Source organism: Balaenoptera acutorostrata, chromosome X, assembly GCF_949987535.1.
Source record: "Balaenoptera acutorostrata chromosome X, mBalAcu1.1, whole genome shotgun sequence".
In the NCBI taxonomy this organism is placed as follows: domain Eukaryota; kingdom Metazoa; phylum Chordata; class Mammalia; order Artiodactyla; family Balaenopteridae; genus Balaenoptera; species Balaenoptera acutorostrata.
The window spans coordinates 4,239,488-4,260,238 of record NC_080085.1 but is presented as its reverse complement, the minus strand read 5'-3'; the positions used below and the strand labels follow the sequence as shown (position 1 = coordinate 4,260,238).

Below are 20,751 nucleotides of genomic sequence, written 5' to 3'. Positions count from 1 at the left end.
AAGAGAAAGAGGGAGATATCATAAGAACTGAATGGTGTAAAAGGTTTTACTAAAATCAACTGAAATTCTCTGTCTTCATTATTAATTCCTTTAAAGTGTGAGATACATGTTTCAATTCCTCTCCATCAACAAAACAAACCTCCATAGTCTCACGGTAAAGAAACTGCTTTTAATTTTGTGTTCTTTAATTATCATTTAATATCATTGGCTTATGATTAAAAATGAAAAGTTTGCCAACCCTCAAGTTAGATTTTTTTTAAATTAATTTTTAAATTTTTGGCTGTGTTGGGTCTTTGTTGCTGCGCCCAGGCTTTCTCTAGTTGCAGCGAGCGGGGGCTACTCTTCTTTGCGGTGCACAGGCTTCTCATTGCGGTGGCTTCTCTTGTTGTGGAGCACGGGCTCTAGGTGCACGGGCTTCAGTAGTTGCAGCACGCAGCCTCAGTAGTTGTGGCGCATGGGCTTAGTTGCTCTGTGGCATGTGGGATCTTCCCAGACCAGGGCTCGAACCCGTGTCCCCTGCATTGGCAGGCGGGTTCTTAACCACTGCGCCACCAGGGAAGTCCCTCGACTTAGACTGACAGATGTAGAATCTTCGCGTGATGACTCCAGCTGAGTCAGAATATCTGCTGTAACCGTACCTGATTCATCCCCAGTCGGAGAGGGGCAGGTCAACGTCCTCATTCTGGATTGTGTCACTGGGGTAAAGAGCTGTTTCTGGAATCTTCAATACGCAGGGAGCTTTTGTGTGCCTGGAACAATTATCACTTGCATTTTGTCCATTTGGTCGAAATATAAAACTTCTAAAGCAGGCTCTTATAAAATCTTCTAACATTATCCATAAAAAGAACAAATGCAATCTGTAAATTATAGGATGATATTATCGAATACATTGAACTACCAATGCAATCAATAATACCTTTTCCTTAAACCTATTAATAAAATCCCATGCCTCAGTTGCTCCCTCACCCATATCATCCTCACTCCCATCCTCCAAATCAAAAGGATTTGACCCCATCTCCTTTGGAGAATTGGGGGATCTCAGAAGACAGGAAACAATCACCAATCACATTGTAACCAAATCTGCATTTTTATTTAAATCTAAATGTGCATGTTCACATGGGTAGGTTTGATGAAGTTTCATTTTGAAGACTTATTAACTTTTTAAATTGAAGTATACTTGATTTACAATGTGTTAATTAGTGCTCTACAGCAGAATGATTTGGTTATACATATATATACATTCTTTTTTTAATATTCTTTTCCATTATGGTATATCACAGGGTATTGAATGTGGTTCCCTGTGCTATAGAGTAGGACCTTGTTGTTTATCTATATGTCTATAATTCTATATATAATAGCTCACATCTACTAACCCCAGTCTCCCTCACCAGCCCCCCCTTGGCAATCATATGTCTGTTCTCTATGTCTGTGAGTCTGTTTCCCTTTCGGAGATAGGTTCATTTGTGTCATATTTTAGATTCCACATATGTTTTATCATATGGTATTTGTCTTTCTCTTTCTGACTTACTTCACTTAGTATGATCATCTCTAGTTGCATCCATGTTGCTGCAAATGGCATTATTTCATTCTTTTTTATGTCTGAGTAATATTCCATTGTATATATGTACCACATCTTCTTTATCCATTCCTCTGCTGATGGACATTTAGGTTGTTTCTGTGTCTTAGCTGTTGTAAGTGGTGCTGCTGCGAACATAGGGGTGAATGTATTTTTTTGAGTTAAAGCTTTGTCTGGATATATGCCCAGGAGTGAGATTGATCATATGTTACCTCTATTTTTAGTTTTTTGAGGAACCTCCATCCTGTTCTCCATAGTGTCTGCACCAATTTGCATTCCCACCAACAGTGTAGGAGGGTTCCCTGTTCTCCACACCCTCTCCAGGGTTTTTTAATTTGTAGACTTTTTGATGATGGCCATTCTGACTGGTGTGAGGAGATACCTCATTGTAGTTCTGATTTGCATTTCTGCAATAATTAGCAATGCTGAGCATCTTTTCATGTGCCTCTTGGCCATCTGTATGTCTTCTTTGGAGAAATGTCTACTTAGGTCTTCTGCCCATTTTTCGATTGGGTTGTTTGTTTTATTGCTACTGAGTTGTATGAGCTGTTTATTTTGGAAATTAATCCCTTGTTGTTTGCATCATTTGCAAATATTTTCTCCCATTCCGTAGGTTGCATTTTCATTTTGTCTCTGCTTTCCTTTGCTATGCAAAAGTTTGTAAGTTTGATTAGGTCTCTTTTGTTTATTTTTGTTTTTATTTCTGTTGTCTTGGGAGACTGACCTAAGAAAACATTGGTATGATTTATATCAGAGAATGTTTTGCCTATGCTCTCTCTCTTCTAGGATCTTTATGGTGTCATGTCTTGTGTTAAAGTCTTTAGGCCATTTTGAGTTTATTTCTGTGTATGGAGTGAGGGTGTGTTCTAACTTCATTGATTTACATGTGACTATCCAACTTTCCCAGCACCACTTGCTAAAGAGACTGTCTTTTTAAATATGAAAACTCAATTACTGGAAAGATTGGTTGCTTTAAAAAAACGTTCTGGATCCATACTGAAAGGACACAGGTATCAGATTAAAAGGATTTACACAAGACCAGTCACATTCATGTGAATATTTTACATAATATAATAATAAAATTACCTGGAACAAGGTCAGTTTGTGAAAAACTATCAAAACCCAAAGAAACTCAGAAAAAGAAAAGTTGAAGTCCACAAACAGGTAGTTCTGGATAGGACAAAAGGGAATAGAATGGACCTCTTCTATTAATTTGAACAGCTGATGCATCAATTAATTAATTTTTAAGTTCTTGAAGGACATCCTATACAATGAAGGACACCATCTCCTAATTCTCTGCAGGTGTGTCTGACTCAGTTCATTCTGGCTTGAGATCACCAGTGGCTCACTCCTTAGGAATTTTGAAACGCGGTTGATAAAGGTAGCCCTCCATTAAAAACTTAATTATATAATCTTAAAATTAAATACATTATTTAAAATGCTAATAAATGCCTGAAACTCATCAGTGACTAATTATTTTAATGCATTTTGGTCTTCTCCATGCTCTTGAGGTTATTAAGTGTACTGTAGCTTCATGGTGGAAATTCTCTATCATAAACACCCCTGAACATCTTCCAATTTCCAAGCTCTGGGACTTCATGTTCATATAGGAAACTGGCCAAGATCCAAGTATTTCACCATGGAAATCATCAAATGATACATCGGGTTTCCCAGAAACCCGATGGTTAAATATTTTTCAGCATGATGTCATGCTTCACATATGTGTTTTCCATGTGTATAAATTAACGTTTCTTGAGGACCATGCCTTAATACCATTTCTGGAACTCATTCAAGTGTCTTGCATTGTATGGAGCTTGTACACACTAATAAATTCTTCTTCATTTACTTTTGGCAAGTGGCTATTGATGCTATTTGAAGAAACTAATATATAATTTGTCCCTTCTCTCATAGATTCAATGCCTTGTAGCAGTATTTATCAAACTATTGTTAATTATCCACCCCTTACCCCTAGGGAGAATTTGTAAACATGTTTTCCAAATTTCCCATCCCCATGTTATTTTTTTTTTTTTAAGATTTATTGATTGATTGATTGATTGCTATGTTGGGTCTTCGTTTCTGTGCCAGGGCTTTCTCTAGTTGCAGCAAGCGGGGGCCACTCTTCATCGCGGTGCGCGGGCCTCTCACTATCGCGGCCTCTCTTGTTGCGGAGCACAGGCTCCAGACGCGCAGGCTCAGCAGTTGTGGCTCACGGGCCTAGTTGCTCCGCGGCATGTGGGATCTTCCCAGACCAGGGCTCGAACCCGTGTCCCCTGCATTGGCAGGCAGATTCTCAACCACTGCGCCACCAGGGAAGCCCCCCATGTTATTTTAATACCATGGATCACAGATATACTCTACATTTGCTTATGGAATATATATCCATATATATCCATATATATGGAGTATATATATATATATGTCTTATTCTGAGTATATATGTAAATATACATATATATAACTTTGAGTGTGTGTGTATATATATATATATTCAAAGAGTAAGATTTTTATTGCCCCTTAAGAACCAGTTTTTACCCCCTTTAAAGTGATACATATCACCCCTGTTGAGAATGCAAATCTTGTAATTTCCATTACTATTTGTCACTGTCATTTCCCATTTCTTTTTATTTTAAATGTTTACTGTTTTTATTTTTTTAATTTTTGTTTATTAATTTATTTTTGGCTGCCTTGGGTCTTCGCTGCTGTGCACAGACTTTCTCTAGTTGTGGCGAGCGGGGGCTACTCTTCGCTGCGGTGCACAGGCTTCTCATTGCTGTGGCTTCTCTTGTTGCAGAGCGTGGGCTGTAGGCGTGTGGGCTTCAGTAGTTGTGGCTCGCGGGCTCTAGAGCGCAGGCTCAGTAATTGTGGCTCACGGGCTTAGTTGCTCCGCGGCATGTGGGATCTTCCCACCCCAGGGCTCGAACCTGTGTCCCCTGCATTGGCAGGTGGATTCTTAACCACTGTGCCACGAGGAAGGTCCCACAGTGATTGTTTATGGCCAAAAGCATCTCAGGCTGGGGGCCCCTCAACCTCTGAGTCTTATCCTCCCCCCACCATTATAGGCTTGGGGGGGTGGCTGCAGGGGCCTGGAGACTGGCCAAGGGAAGGCTGTCCTGGAAGGGGCAGCCCCAAGTGCCCATGGACAAATGGACGGGTCTGAGAGAGGCTGAGGTCTGAGGCTGTCCAGGGCTTCTCAAGGGAGAAATGAGATGCATCCTGAAGCCCGGAGGACCTGTTAGGTCCCTGCAAGAAACAGGAGAACTTGCTCGAAGATCTAATCCCTGCTTCCTGCTGAGTGGTCTTAAAAAAATGTGTGTGTGTGTGTGTGTGTGTGTGTGTGTGTGTGTGTGTGAGAGAGAGAGAGAGAGAGAGAGAGAGAGAGAGAGAGAGAGAGAGAGAGAGAAGAGGGAGAGAAGCAAGAGAGACCAAGAGAGAGAGTGAGGGAGAGATTATTTGTCCTTAGTACTATGAAACACACTTTTCATATGAATTAAAAAATATGATCTAGGGCTTCCCTGGTGGCACAGTGGTTAAGAATCCGGCTGCCAATGCAGGGGACACGGGTTTGAGCCCTGGTCCGGGAAGATCCCACATGCCGCAGAGCAACTAAGCCCGTGTGCCACAACTACTGAGCCTGCGCTCTAGAGCCCGCAAGCCACAACTACTGAGCCCACCCGCCACAACTGCTGAAGCCCACGCACCTAGAGCCCATGCTCCACAACAAGAGAAGCCACCGCAATGAGAAGCCCGCTCACTGCAACGAAGAGTAGCCCCTGCTCACTGCAACGAAGAGTAGCCCCTGCTCACCGCAACTAGAGAAAGCCTGTGCACAACAACGAAGACCCAACGCAGCCAAAAGTAAAATTAAAAAAATAATAAATTTATAAGAAAAAATATCTATAAGTAATTTTTATTTTCTTTAAATTGGCCAACTTGGAATAAATATATTCCTCTGTAGTCTTGCAACCCATGTGCTAGGCGCCCCCATTAAAGACTCTTGATCCCCAATTGCTAACAGAGAGGGCTTGTTTATTATAATCCTTAATCATGCTAGCTATGTTCGAGCGTGACTAGAAAATGGCAGTGCAGTGGGCAAGGGGATTGTGTGGATCTGGGACTTCAACCGTTTCATGTTATTAGTAAAGCCATGTGACTTCATATCAGAAGGCTCGTGACTGGAAGACGGGATTAGATCACACTGGCAAATGACTTAATCGTGGTCTACCCAAGGTGGAAATCTCAACCCCCAGGAATGAGAGGTAGGAAGACAAGGTAACATCCATCCTTTCCAGTAAATTTCCACTGATGTTTTTGGACAAATCTGCCCAATTTATGAGATGAAAGTGAACTGAAAAAGAGGAAACAAAATTCAACTTTTGTTATATTTCATTTTGTTATATTAAAACTAACACACCTTTTCTTTAACTGAGGTATAGTTGATTTACAACGTGTTAGTTTCAGATGTACACCAATGTAATTCAGTTATATATATATTTTCAGATTCTTTTCATTATAGCTTATTACTAGATATTGAATGTAGTTCCCTGTGCTATGCAGTAGGACCTTGTTGTTTATCTATTTTATATATAGTAGTTTATATATGCTAATCCCAAACTCCTAAGTCATCCCTCCCCCTCTTTCCCCTTTAGTAACCATAAGTTTGTTTTCTATGTCTGTGATGTTTTCTATTTGTTTTATAACTAAGTTCATTTGTATAATTTTTTAGATTCCACAGATAAGTGATATCATATGATATTTGCCTTCTCTGTCTGACTTAGTTCACTCAGTATGACAGTCTCTAGGTCCATCCATGTGGCTACAAATGGCATTATTTCATTCTTTTTATGGCTGAGTAATATTCCATTGTATATATGTACCACATCTTCTTTATCCATTCATCTCTTGATGGACATTTAGGTTGCTTCCATGTCTTGGCTATTGTAAATAGTGCTGCTCTGAACATTTGGGTATGTGTATCTTTTCTAATTACAGTTTTTGTCTTTTCTGGATATATGCCCAGGAGTGGGATTGCTGGATCATATGGTAACTCTAAAAAATAGCAAACATTTTTAAAGTGAGGCATTAGGGATAGACATCTAAATGCAGCCTACTGTCCAGTGGACAAGATGTGTGCACATAACACAGACACACACACACACACACACACGCTCTCTATGTGCCACCAGGAGTAAGTGGTTTAAGTGCTATCAGAAGGTCAACATGCTTTGAAATGAGGGGAGGTGGAATGATGAATTTTTCTGCAGGAGGATGTGGGGGGAATGAGTGATTATATCAAGAAATTATAAATCCTTTGGAATTGCATAATATCTCCAAGACTCACATCCTGATTAGCACAGAGCTGACCAGATAGAGGGTGGGTTCCCTAATCATTCCCTGATGTGACAAATTGTGCAGACATCAAGGGTGTTGATGAGTGTTATTCTCAGCCAGAGCACAGAAAATCTATTTTGCTGGATGCAGGAAGTACCGATTTGGTTGTCAAGTTCCGCCTCTCCCTAAGTTGATACCTTTTGCCAGCCTTCACGAACAGATGATGTACTTCTTCCTCTGGTTCATTCGTCTACGGTGTCTCTCGAAGAGCTGTCCCAACCGTGCTGCAAATTGTAAAATCTTTAGCATCTTGGTTTGACTTGATCAACATTCTTTTACGATCCTGATTGCTACAGCTTGTTTACAGCCCTCCACATCCATATCCATCCATGCATACATGCAGGCATACCTATGTGTTTAAGTAACATTAGCTATCTGTCACAGTGTAACAAATTACCAGATGTGGAGGCTGGGACACACAGTGGCTACAACTGGAGCATAGCTTGGCTGAATCCTCTGCAACAAGATGTTCATAGGCTGCAATCCAGGTGTCAGCTGGGCCTGGAGTCTCAGCAGAAAACTCGAGTGGGGAAGAATCCGTTTCCTCTACCACATGGTGGTTGGTGGGATTCAGTTTCTCACAGGCTGCTGGACTGAGGATTTCAGTTCTTCACCAAGTTTTGGCCAAAAGATACCATCAGTTTCTTTCCTTTTTTTTTTTTTTTTTTAATTGAAGTATAGTTGGTTTACAGTGTTGTAATTTCTGCCGTACAGCAAAGTGACTTGTTATATGTATAGATATACATTCTTTTTTGTATTCTTTTCCATGATGGTTTATCACAGGATATTGAATATTGTTCCCTGTGCTGTACAGTAGGACCTTGTTGTGTATCCATCCTATATGTAACAGTTTGCCTCTGCTAATCCCAAACTCCCAGTCCACCCCTCCACCTTCCCCTTCCCCCTTGGCAACCACAAGTCTGTTCTCTATGCCTGTGAGTCTGTTTCTGTTTTGTAGATAAGGTCATTTGTGCCATATTTTACATCAGTTTCTTGATATGAAGCTATTACACAGGTGTGGCTGTTTTCTGTGTAATTTGGGTCATTCATGACTATTCCAGGAAAACATTATCTTATTACTCTTGTACCAGTGCCTTAGAACAGAAGTTGATCCCTATTCAAAACTGGTCCATTCGTATTCATGTACATCTTCTTCCTGCTCTGGTTCCACATGTACGCAAACCCACATATGTTTACATGTCACATGCAAAACACAAATGGCAATACTTTCCCTCTCCTCTCAAGGAAGGATAAAAAAAAAGTGAAATGATGATTTTAAAGAAAAGATTCCAGAATAAACCTTGAGTTTGAAAGGATACAAGAGAGCAATGGTGCTAATAATATTTTGGTCAACCTCATCTTACTTAAACTGAAATTATAAACCATGTTCCGTTCACCAGAGAAGTTCTATTTCCCTACTGGTATAGCTGGTACAGGTCATTAATAAGACAGAAGGTTCTTTGCATCAATAAACAAAGCACATCTATGCCAGTTCTTATTTTGTCCCTACAGTAGTAAACTTCTTCTTTCTTTTTAAATATAGATTACCTGAAGTATAAGGTATAAAGTAGGAAGTGAGGTCGTGTATATACACAGAACAAGGATACAAGGACAGAATCAGGAATCAATCAACCATTCTGGGAATATAAACATCTCTATAATGTATTTTATATATATATATATATATATATATATATATATATATATATATGATGTATATATATTTACATATTATAGAGAGGGATTATATATAACATATATATATATATATAAAACCCTGTATATGTCATATATAATGCTATACAAACATATCTCATTTTATTGCACTTTGCTTTATTGTACTTCACAGATGTTGGTTTTTGCTTTTTTTTTTTTTTTTTTTTACAAATTGAAGGTTGGCGGCAACCGAGCTTCAAGCACGTCTGTCGGGGCCATTTTTCCAACAGTATTTTCTCACTTCATGTCTCTGTGTCACATTTTGGTAATTCTTAGAATATTTCAAACTTTTATATTATGATTACATTTGTTATGGTATCTGTGATCCACATGATCTTTAATGTCGCTACTATGACTCGCTGAAGGCTCAGATGATAGTTATCATTTTTTAGAATAAAGTATTTTTTAATTGAAGTATGGACATTTTTTAAGACATAATGCTATCGCATACTTAGTAGACTACAGGCAACTCTGAACATAACTTTTATATGTACTGTGAAACCAAAAAATCTGTTGACTTTATTTAGAAATTCCCTGTATTGTGGTGGTCTGGAACTGAACCCACCGTATCTCTGAGGTGTGCCTGTATCTTATATGTATTATATATAACCATTTACATTATATATTAAAAATTATAAACTATAATATATAAATATATATATTATATAACCTTACATATAATATATAATCCCTCTCTATTATATATACTTTATGTATTATATGTATACATCTGTATATGTATGTATGTATGCCTGAACATATATGTGTGTTTGTGTATCGGTGTGTGTGTGTGTATCGGGGGGTGTGTGTGTGTGTGTGTGTATATATAAGTATATATACTTATATATATAAGTACCCCAGAAATAAGAAGTTTATAAAGACTTAGGCAATAACAGTGGGAAAGTTGCTGCAAGTTCATTTAAAAATGAACTCTAGGGGACTTCCCTGGTGGCGCAGTGGTGAAGAATCCGCCTGCCAATGCAGGGGACACGGGTTCGAGCCCTGGTCTGGGAAGATCCCACATGCCGTGGAGCAACTAAGCCCGTGCGCCACAACTACTAAGCCTGCTCTCTGCAGCCCGCAAGCCACAACCACTGAGCTCACGTGCCACAACTACTGAAGTCCACGCACCTAGAGCCCATGCTCTGCAACAAGAGAAGCCAGCGCAATGAGAAGCCCGCGCACCACAAGGAAGAGTAGCCCCCGCTCGCCGCAACTAGAGAAAGCCCATGTGCAGCAACGAAGACCCAATGCAGCCATATATAAGCAAACAAACAAACTCTATTTGGAGCCACTTACTGGGATCCAGTGTCCTTGGTTTTCATACAAAAGCAGTAGCTAACGGGTTTCTCAGCCTCAATGAATGTCCTGAAATTCAGGAGCTTGAACCCTTTTTAAAAAATCAGGGCCATTTAAAAGTCATTTAGGCTAATCACGTCCAGAGATGAAATAATAATTAGCAAAGGATTTTTAAAAATCAGATGGAAAGTCAGAGCATATTGCTACACAGTATATGCATCTTACGTAATTAATGGTGTTTTGGGGGGTTTAAAATAACAGTCAGAAGGACAAGGGCATGGTAGGGAGTAGAAACAGACTCCCACCCAAGAGGATTTCATTTTTTTCTTTTTTTCATTTCTCAGGTGCAGAAATTGAATTAGGGGAATGTACAACCTTCTTGTTGGAAAATATAAACTTGAACATCTCTCCTCAAAGCTTAGAAAACACCTCACCCACAAAACCAATGGGGTCCATCTCTGTGTCTCTTGTAACTAAATTTCTATAATGATATTTACATGTATGAAAAGGTACCTACTAGGAAACTAGTATGTGAAAACCTCATTTAAGTGATTGACATTAACCTGGAATTCATGATAATTCAGGTTCAACTGGTCTGAAGTCTACTTTGTTTCATTGAAAGGACACTGTTTCTCAGGAACTTTGGAGTATAAAGTGAGATGGAATGAGACTAGCTAAGCAAGCTACCTGGCTCACAGTTAGGTACCTTCAACTTTCAGAGCCCCTACCTACTCCATGTCTATTTTTTTTTTGTCCAGACTTTGTGCATTTGGAGGGATTCCCCACCTCTGCTCTCCAGTTCCCCATGAAAACCTTGTTTATCTCTGAAGAATTTTCTCATCACCCCTACAGGAAGCCTGCTATGCCTCTCATCTGCTTCTAAGATGGCACTGACCGTATACGACCTTGGATTTTAGTAATCGAAGAGCCTGATTCATCACCGCCTTAGATTTTAAGCACCTTACAGGTTATTCATATTTGTATCTCCAATAGCGTGTGGTAATACAAAGTAGTACATATTAGTATTGCACTAATAATTATTATCCTACATAATCATAGTTCTATTTTATTTTTCCCATTGTACTAATAGAGCCGATATGAGTTAGTATTGCCTGATTATCTACCTGGCTTAGGCATTGTTGCGTTTAGGGTTGAACACGTCAGGCACATGGGAACACGAACCTTATATCAGAATGTAGGTTAGAATCGTTCAAGGTTGCTGCACTCATCAGAGGGAGCTATGGTACTTTATAGATTATTTCTCAGGCTCCTTCCTGCTCTCGTGAATCAAATCCAGCCCCTATAGCAATGGGTCCTTCTCTGGACCCTATTGTTTAATACCTTTTTATGACATGTTTCCCCAACTTGCCATACTCCATAATTAGATTTCAAATGGAAACATGAAGAATTCTCTCTTCCAAGAATCCCGGATTTAAAACTTTATAACTTTTTTTTTTTTTTTTTGCTGTATTATCGTACAATCTGTTCTCCCAGTGGTTAAGTTGGGTTCTTGCTTTTCCTGGCATTATGTGAGGAAGTCGGGATTAGGGGAAATTATAAACTCATAAAAGTATACATTCATTTTCTCTTAAAATAATACTCTGGCTCTTTAAGTACTTTTAAAAAATCTCAACAGGGTCATTCTTCCTTCCTTCCTTCCTTTCTCTTTCTTCTTTTCTTTCTTTCTTTCCTTCTCTTTCCTTTCTTTCTCTCCTTCCTTCCTTCTTCTTTCTTTTTTAAATTTTTAAACATTTTATTTTGTAACTGAAGTGCAGTTGATTTACAATGTTGTGTTAATTACTGCTGTACAGCAAAGTGATTCAGCTATACATATGTACATTCTATTTTCTTTACATTCTTTTCCATTATGGTTTATCACAGGATATTGAATATAGTACTCTGTGCTATACATTAGGACCTTGTTGTTTATCTTCCTTTCTTCCTTCCTTCATTTCTTTTTCTTTCTCTTTCTTTTCTTTCCTTCTTTCTTTATTTCTTTCTTTTCTTTCTTTCTTTCTTTCTTTCTTTCTTTCTTTCTTTCCCCTTCCTTCCTTCCTTCCTTTTTCTTTTTCTTTCTTTCTTTTCTTTCTTTTTCTTTCTTTCTTTCTTTCTTTCTTTCTTTCTTTCTTTCCCCTTCCTTCCTTCCTTCCTTCCTTTTTTTCTTTTTCTTTCTTTCTTTTCTTTCTTTTTCTTTCTTTCTTTCTCCTTCTTTCTTTCTCCTTCTTCCCTCCCTCCCTCCCTCCCTTCCTTCCTCTCTCTCTCTCCATCTGTCTGTCTCTCTCGCTCCCTCTTACTCAGGACTTCATTTCTCTGGGATCCATCCTTGCAGCAGTCTCAGAAGATGTATCTTTGCTTTCTGTCTTGTGCTCCTCTGGCTCCTTCTTCTCATTGCCACCAGAGCAATTGCCCTAAAATACAAATCTGATTATGCCTCCCCTACCCCCTGCTTAACATATGCTATTGGTGCCCCACTGCCTGCTGGATAAATTCCAGCCATTCAGCATGGTATTCAAGACCCTCCATAAATAGGTCTCAGAAGAATTCTTCACCCTCTTGTCTTGTCTCTCTTCTTCTCACACTCTCTGCCCTGCCCATACCACACCCTGTGTACTCCAGATCCCCACATACAGGTTGTTGCTGCTGTGCCTTTACCCATGCTGTTTCCATGTCTTTTCCCCCAACGTCTGCACCTGATGCATGTTTATTTACCATTCTGTTACCCATTCCAAGCTTGCACCGCTCGCCGCATGACAGGCCAATACATCTGGAGAGGAAGTGTTGGGGCAACGAATAAGGGCTTTATTCGGGAAGCCAGAAGACTGAGAAGTGTCCCAAAGAACCACCTGACCGGAGGTAGAATAGAATCCAGGCTTCTTTTTTACTAAAACGGGAGGAGGTATGGCTGATTGTGGTCACAATACAATGTTCCAAGAAAACTTCAACAATTGTTACTTTCTTTCTTTCTTTCTTTCTTTTTTTAAATCTGCACGGGCCACCGCTTGTTGGAATCTCAGTTCCGTAACCAGGGATTGAACCCAGGCCACGGTAGTGAAAGCGCTGAGCCCTAACCATTGGACCACCAGGGAGCAACCCACAATTGTTATTTTCTGTTCTGCAACTTTTTATTATGCCTTTAAAGGTCAAGCCTGGGAGGCAGAGCCTTGAGAATGTGCTGCCATGTATATTTCAGGCTCTAGGCAACGTTCTTTCACAAAAGGTGCAGAGCCAGCCTGACTAAGCACAGACAACAGAACACTGAAGGTTAGAGCTAATGGAACAGATTGAACAGGGAGTCAGGTTTGTTCTTCTCTGCTACGCTTCCTTCTCTGCTGAGAGCACTCTTTCTCTGAAGACTGTTTTCTCCATCATTTCCATCTGCATGGATGCCGATGAATTCATACATCATAGGTATTTTCACATCTTCTGGTGATCATTTTTTTCTTACGCTGTTGGCTCCCTTATCCACTAGACTGTATGCTTCTTCAAAAATAAATGGATGTGTGTTACTCACAAATGCATTTTTATTGCTTAGGATTATGCCTGTGCTCAAGAGATACTTGATAAACTTATAAATAAATCAGTGAATTCACACTTTCTCGGCAAAGCCAGTGACTTTCTGGCCTGCTCGTCTCTGCTTCTAAACTCTACTTTGGGAAGAATAGATGTCTATATATATATATATATATATATGTCTATATATTTTTGTGTCTACAGTTATATGTGTGTTACTAATTTGGGGGAAAAACTGTACTTATTAGCGATACTATTATGTTACTGGATCTTAAATAATTATTAAATGATAGAAGAAAAATATATATGTATATAAAACATATGTATGTTCTATTATTAGATTATATATCTATTTTGTGTATATATATTGTATATATAGCAGTGATGAAAATAGCATGCTCTCTGTACCTGTATGTATGATATATATAGACATCTTTTTGGTGATGTGTGTTTTCGTGCCTATTATCTCATTTATTTGTCCCAAGGAACCACAGAGAGCTATTTTAATCACTGTTTAAAGGATCTGTTCCCTGAGGTTCACAGAACCTAACAGACTTTCCAACAGGTTAAAGCTAGCAGGGTTAAGACACTTGATCTGAAACTAGGTCTCCTAAATCAGTGTTTATCACCTCCCCCACTATTGGCTATGTTCCCCAAGAGTCCTTCTCTTAAAACTCCTGAGGAATCCCCAATTGTTCCATCACACCAAATAATGACAGCAGACTGGACGCCTGAGTTTGCTGCCTAAATGCAGAAGCAATTGCGAGGATGTCCTATGGATAGAAGACATTATGTTTTTCCTTTAATGAATAAGTCCATAGGTCTGTGAAATAAGGTTAAGAAAAGCAGACATTTATTAGGAGCTTCTTGCATGCCTAGTCCTGTATCATATCACATCACAAGGATATCACAAGGTGATTACTTTTGTCTTCTCCACGTTACAGAGGCGGAAACCCAGACAAAGTATTTAAACACACAGCGAAGGTCGTATGCCACTTGAACCCAAGCAGTCTAGTTTGAGAATCTGTGTTCAGACTGCCACAGCACTCTATAGCCTTCCCTGATTTATCAGAGAGGAGCTTCAGACATCATGCAATTGACAGCCAGCTCCCTCTAACCCAGTGATGAATACCAGGTCCTATTACCAAATTCTGAGTTGGCTGGAAAAGATGAAATCCTGGATCCCAAAAGTGAAGGAGGGGTATTTCAATAGAACTGGCAGATGCTAGAAACTTCTTCAATATTTTATTCATCAAAACCACTACTATATAAGAAACAAACAGGGGCTTCCCCCGGTGGTGCAGTGGTTAAGAATCTGCCTGCCAGTTCAGGGGACAGGCGTTCGAGCCCTGGTCCGGGAAGATCCCACATGCCACAGAGCAACTAAGCCCGTGTGCCACAACTACTGAGCCTGCGCTCTAGAGCCCACGAGCCACAACTACTGAAGCCCGCGTGCCACAACTACTGAAGCCCACGCGCCTAGAGCCTGTGCCCGGCACTGAGAAGCCCACGCACGGCAACGAAGACCCAACGCAACCAAAAAATAAATTAAAAAAAAAAAAGAACCCCAAAAGGTATTAACCCATCACCTGGGCATAAAAGAGGTTCTGTCCTTTACAGGTCTTCATTCTAATTTTGCTAATTTATCTATCTATAATCATTGTTTCCCAGTACAAGCCGAATGCCATCCAGAAACAGTAACACCTTTGTCAGCCTGACCCCCGGGGAAGAGCTTGCACTGCTGGCACTCACCCTTGGATAGCACAGCCTTAAAGGGTTAAAGGTGTTTGCAAATACGGCAGCGTGTTTGGTGTCTCTGAAGGGTATCTGGAGAGGGCAGGGAAGCAAGCTTTCCCGTGCGCTCTGGCACGGTGGCCCAGTGAGACGCGCTCACCTGTTCCACCACGCCGGCGGCACCGGAATCTCTCTGTTCCAGCTGGTTTGCACTGGGATTAGCTGCTCTTTGCATGCGCTTGTAGCCGTGGATGTGGTTTCTGTAGCGATGGGGCCGACCGCGGGGATCTATTGGCTGCTGGCTTTGTAAATTTCATTCAGTTTGGTCCAATAGCAGAGGGGGAGCTGGGAGCCATCAGGACCTCTCGCTTCAATCTCTCTTTTTCTTGCAGACGGGTCTCTGTCTCTCCATACAGAGCTCTTATTCAGACGTAACGCTGCCCTTCCTGCTCCGACTGTGTCCCTGTTTCTTCTTCCCCATCAGACTACGGCAGAAACAACGAATTTCCTGCAAACGGCAGCGTCGGTGGTCCTCGCGTTTCTTCGGGGGAGCGAATCCAGTTGGGATTCGAGAAAGCCAAGGCGCTTGGACTTAGTATATCCTCCTGAATCATAGCCTCGGTCCCTGGAAAAATCTGGATGCATAAAAAGAACACTTACAGCCGATGCAGCTTTTCCACGGCTAAGGTAGGTGCCGTTTTAAGATGTGTCTGTGGGGTTTTTTTTTTTTTAAAGCCTATTTAACGTTTTGACTCATGTGTGCTTCCCAGCAAAAGATGATAAGCCCGACTGCTAACGTTTGCGCTTCACTGCATCCGACATTTAAAAAAAAAAATTTTTTTTTTTAATTTTGAGAATTTGGATAGGACTTTTTCTTATCCATCGGTCGCTCCGTTTCTTAGGTGTGGGTGGGAGTGTGGATATATATGTACGGCGTGTCCTGTGCAAGCTTCGTGCACATCTCTACAGAAACAGTACATTTTTTTTTTCTTATGACTTAAAAATATTGGGACCACCGTGGTTTGGAAGCATTTTGCTGCAATCAGCTATTTGAACGGCTCTGGGGCCGTGTGTGATGTGTTTACAAAATAGCGCTGTGTTACATACAAATAAACAGAAGAGTGTGGCGGACACAGGAGGGAAAAAAAATACATCTGCAGTACAGGGAGAGAAAGAGCAAAGTGCCAGATCTCTGCAAAGCAGGACTGGCGGGGAAGCCAGAAGCACTTCTGGAAACTGTGAGCCACCACGGGCTTTTTTCTCCTCCTTCTTCTTTAAGGAAACTGTCAGCTACCACCTCCCGGGGTGCGTTTTTTTGGGTTAACCAGAGAGAAAAAAGGAAAACAGGCTTGGCTGGGTTTGCATTAAGCGATTTTTTTTTTTTTTTTCTTCCCTCCTTCCTCTGCTGGCCTTGGCTAAGATGACGGCTTGTGTGATGCACGAAATAACGCACGTGATTGATTAGGACCTGGTTGGGCTTTGCTGGGGAGCGACCCGGGCGCGCTGGAGACCCCGGGTGAAGACGACATAGCTTAGCGCCGCTTCTGCAAAGCTGGGGAGCGGGCCACCTGCCCTCCCACTCCCATCCGCCCTTCACCCGTGCGTGTGGGCTGTGGGAAGGCAAGCGGCGGGAGATGGAGGGGGGGAGGAGTGAGGGCGGTTGGTGGTTTTGCTGCTTCGGGAGCCTTTGGGTCTGGCCTGGACGTCTGCGCGGGGCACGCAGCTGCCGCCTGAGCACCGTCCCCGAGCTGCCCGCTTCTCCCCGAGGACCGCAAAAGTTGGTAGCTGCGGGGACCGGCGCTGGGCGCCCTACCGGGGTCTCCGGACCCCCGTCGGTGCCCACGGAGAACCCTCGTTTCGGGAGCAGAGCCCGCGGGGCGCACGGCGGGCCGGTCCTCTCGCCGGAGGCGGGGGGCGGAGGTCCGGGGACTCGGTTCGGATGTGCGGACCACCCGCAGAGCCTTGGGCCACGTAACAGACAACCCTCCCCCCTCCCTCGCTCCATTCCCCCCCCCCCCCGCCGTATCCCAAAGCTCGCAGCCGTCCCGCGCTTCAGATCCCGCCCGCCTCCCACGCTTTCGCAGCCGATTTCATCCCGACCCCCGCCGCCGCCCCCTGCCCTTTCCCGCGCGGCTCGGCCTGACCCCCCGGGGCCGAACCGGCGTGCCGCTCGGCTGCAGACGGCGCGGGGGTCGCGGGCCGGCGGCGGCCCGAGGAGAGGCCGAGGTCCCGGCTGCACCCCGACCCCAGCCCACGAGTGTTCCCTCCCCCCCGCTCCGGCTCTCCGGGAAGCCCGCCGCCTCTTCAGGGCGCGCGGGCACCCTCCAGTCTCCCAGACGCCCCCTCTTTCCCCGACCGCACCCCTCCCCTCCCTCCCCCGGCTTCTTCGCCCCTCCGAGGACCGGTAGGTTCCATTTCTCCGCCCGGCTCTCCCGGGCGGCCCCCCGGGCGCTGCGCCCCCGGATCCGGGCCGGGGGCCCGCGCATCCCTGGGCCCGGCGCACCATTCCGGCGCCTGCCCGCCGCCAGACACAGCCCCCTTTCAATCCCCGAAGCGGCGGGGGCGGCAGCCGGGGGTCCCCCGCGCACCCTCGGGGCCTGGCCGGGCCGCCCTGGGAACGGAAGCCCCCCTCGGAGGGCGAGGGGCGCCCGGAGGACGTCTTCTGCCTCCCCCCCGCCCCTTCCCCTTTTCCGTTTTGTTTTTTGTGTGGGTTTTTTTTTTTTTCTTTTGGCTGCGGGTTTTCCTCTGGTGTGCTTCCCTTGTCTGAACCGACCAGCAGGTGTGGGCCTCTTTTCATCTATTTTCGGAGCCACGAGGCCGCTCTCTCGGGCCGGCGGGAGGGGGCGGGGCGCAGGAGGCCGCGCCGGGGGGCCGGGGGAGGCGGCTCGCGCCCGCGCTGGGAGCGCGCGGCGGCCGTGGAGCCGAGCGCGCGCGCGCCTGCCGGAGCCGGGCCCGGCTCGCCCTCCGTCATGCGGACCCAACTCGGGAGATGCGGGGTGAGGTGTGTCCGGTGGCGGGTGTCGAACTCAGCAGGTACTGTTCTTGCGAGCAGAATCCACAAGGTGGTAGTGTGGATGCTTGCTTTGATTTCTTTCTTTCTTTTTTTTTTTCCTACTGGGTCAGTGGCGGGGAAACGGCTTTCTGTGCTCGTAGCCTAGGCTGTTTGAAGGGGTCCCCTGGCTGACCCGGCTTCCACATCCTGAGCGCGCTCCGTGCAACTGTTTTGTGGTGCGAGGTGGTACGAGCTAGCTCCTTTTCGGAGTCAGCCTTTACCACGATTGGAGGGACGGGACGCAGAGGAAAAAAGAAAAGAAAAAGAAAAGAAAGTTTGGGGAGACTTAGTTATCTGAGGGAGCAGAATTTCCAGTTTGTGTAGGGTTCTGCAGGCAACGTAGGAGTGCGTGCATAAGGCATCGTCGGTAGGTATATACTTCAGCTAGAAATTAACCGGGGCTGCAAGACCTGACTTTCCATCAGAACAAAGCAACCTCAGCTGCTAGGAGAACGGCGTGGTTTGAATGGCGATGCTTAGCGTTTTTCCTAGAGAATGAGAGAGCCCGGAGAAAGGGTCCGGTGGCACAGAAATCTGCATCTTTCTGGGGGCAGATTGAGGGGGTGGGGAATTTTTCATGCCTCTAGTTGCCTTTAGTGGGCTGTGGAAAGAGGTTAACAGCCAGCCTTGAAAATCTTCAGGGTAGACTTCCCTGTGTAGATGCAGCAGAAGGTGTGTGTTTGTGTGTGTGTGTGTGGGGGGGGGGGAGGTGTTTCGGCACAGGGCTGCATTCATCCCTTATTTCCAGATTTAAAAAATGTGGATTTTAAAAATGCATCCCTAAAGTAAGAACATAAGAATCTCATGGAGGCCTCTGCAAATATTTATTTTTTTTCTAGATTAAAACTTCAATATTCTATTACCCAAATAAATGTACTTGGAGATATATCTCTCTATATATCCATATCTCTCTCTATATATATATATAGATATATATATGGCAATTTTAAAGAATATTTTCCTTGACATGTAAGAAAATCATGAGGGCCAATAAGTAGCAAGTGGAAAATTACTTCATCAGTTTTAAATTACTGGATTAAAATGACAGGTTTAATTTTTTGGAAACTGGAATGATTTCGAGCAGGGAGTTTAATGATCATTGCATTTTCATACTAATGGCTGTGCTTTGATGCCATTTTCAAGGTGTTTTGACACGTTTTTCTTTGGTGGAAGAATTGTTGCTTTCCTTTGTAGTTTTTTTTTTTTTTTTTTTTCCCCTGAATAAAAAGAGTGCTGAATGTACATTTGGCCCTAAACCCAGCTAATATTTACCCAAATCTAAAGACAGATGTAAGATACTTGATAAGTGACGATTTGCTACATAAGGTAGATAAAGCAGGTATTTCCATGCTATGAAATTTACAAGTGAATAGATGTGGGCAATGTAAAAGTTCTTTTTTGGGGGGCCTGGAATGTAGACCCGCAGTAAGTATGTGGGGTTTTTCTTTATTTCTGAACTTGGCCTTTTCATGTTTTTTCCTTTGTAGTAATTTGTGCAAAGCTTCTCGGTCTCTGTACAAAGATGACAGTGTCTCCTCTCTATACACATTATGTTGCTTTCAGAATGTGCAAGCATCTCTTTAAGAGCTCTTTAGAATATTGTGCTTTGATGCCTGGACCACAACAAAAAAACCCAGAGAGGGTTCTCACAAAAGTAAATATTCAAGTGCACGGAGTCTGGCGTGGCTTTACTGTTCTTCCGTTTTAATTGGTACTCCAGACTCTAAACCTTTATTGCACAGCTAGGTATTGTCAACAGTACAACCTGTTGACAGAATTTATGTGATTCCAATGAAGCCACCGTATGAAAATATTTAAAACCCTTTAATGCCCTCACTCTGATGACAGGCTTCTCTGGTTAAAATATACTTAAATTCCAAACCCGATGAGAGCTGATTTTTGTATGTGAAAGTCAAGGGCAAGGAACAGATTTTTAATATATCAACCACAACTGTATACTTTCTATAATGCTCTTGATCCTTAACAGTATACATTTATTCCCAAATGAGAAAAATACGCTCAGGGTTTAGTGTCAGTCAGTTGCCCAATTAAAAAAAAAAAATATCCTGGATACTGTATCTTTTCAGAAGAGACACCTCATTTTCCGCGTAATTATGTTAAAAAATTCTAAAACAGACTAGGCCTTGGATGAAGCGACAGCTGATTTCTTAAACTTGTCAGCTACCAGTTTCAAATCAGATATTCCGCTTTGGGCCGGATAAGGGGAGACAGTGAGAATCTCAAAATTGAGCCCACGTGGTTCTAGGCAATTAGGTCATCTGTTGTGGGCTGCAAACCATTCATGGGCCATTCACGCCATGAATATTTTCCAGTTTTGTCATTTATAAACAACCTACATTTGGCCTTTCAAAGCCTCTTCTGTTCTGTGCTCCGTGAGTGGCGGGATGGGAAACCCTTCCTCCTTTTTCTTGGGGACGGGCAGAGTAGGACAGATGAATAAGGGAGAAAAAAACAG

General features: G+C 43.0%; 1 protein-coding gene across 5 annotated transcripts in view; it reads left to right on the top strand.

The window, feature by feature from the left end:
- The first annotated feature begins 15,420 nt into the window (after positions 1–15,420).
- Positions 15,421–20,751, top strand: part of NLGN4X (neuroligin 4 X-linked) — a 333,057-nt gene continuing 327,726 nt past the window's right edge. For 3 of the 5 annotated variants that reach the window (XM_057539088.1, XM_057539091.1, XM_057539087.1), the window contains exon 1: positions 15,421–15,910. The gene's annotated coding sequence lies outside the window, so the exon portion shown is untranslated. Of the gene's footprint in view, positions 15,911–16,441; positions 16,529–18,194; positions 18,257–20,751 lie in introns of those variants that run through there. The other 2 variants (XM_057539090.1, XM_057539089.1) reach the window with 2 other exon arrangements.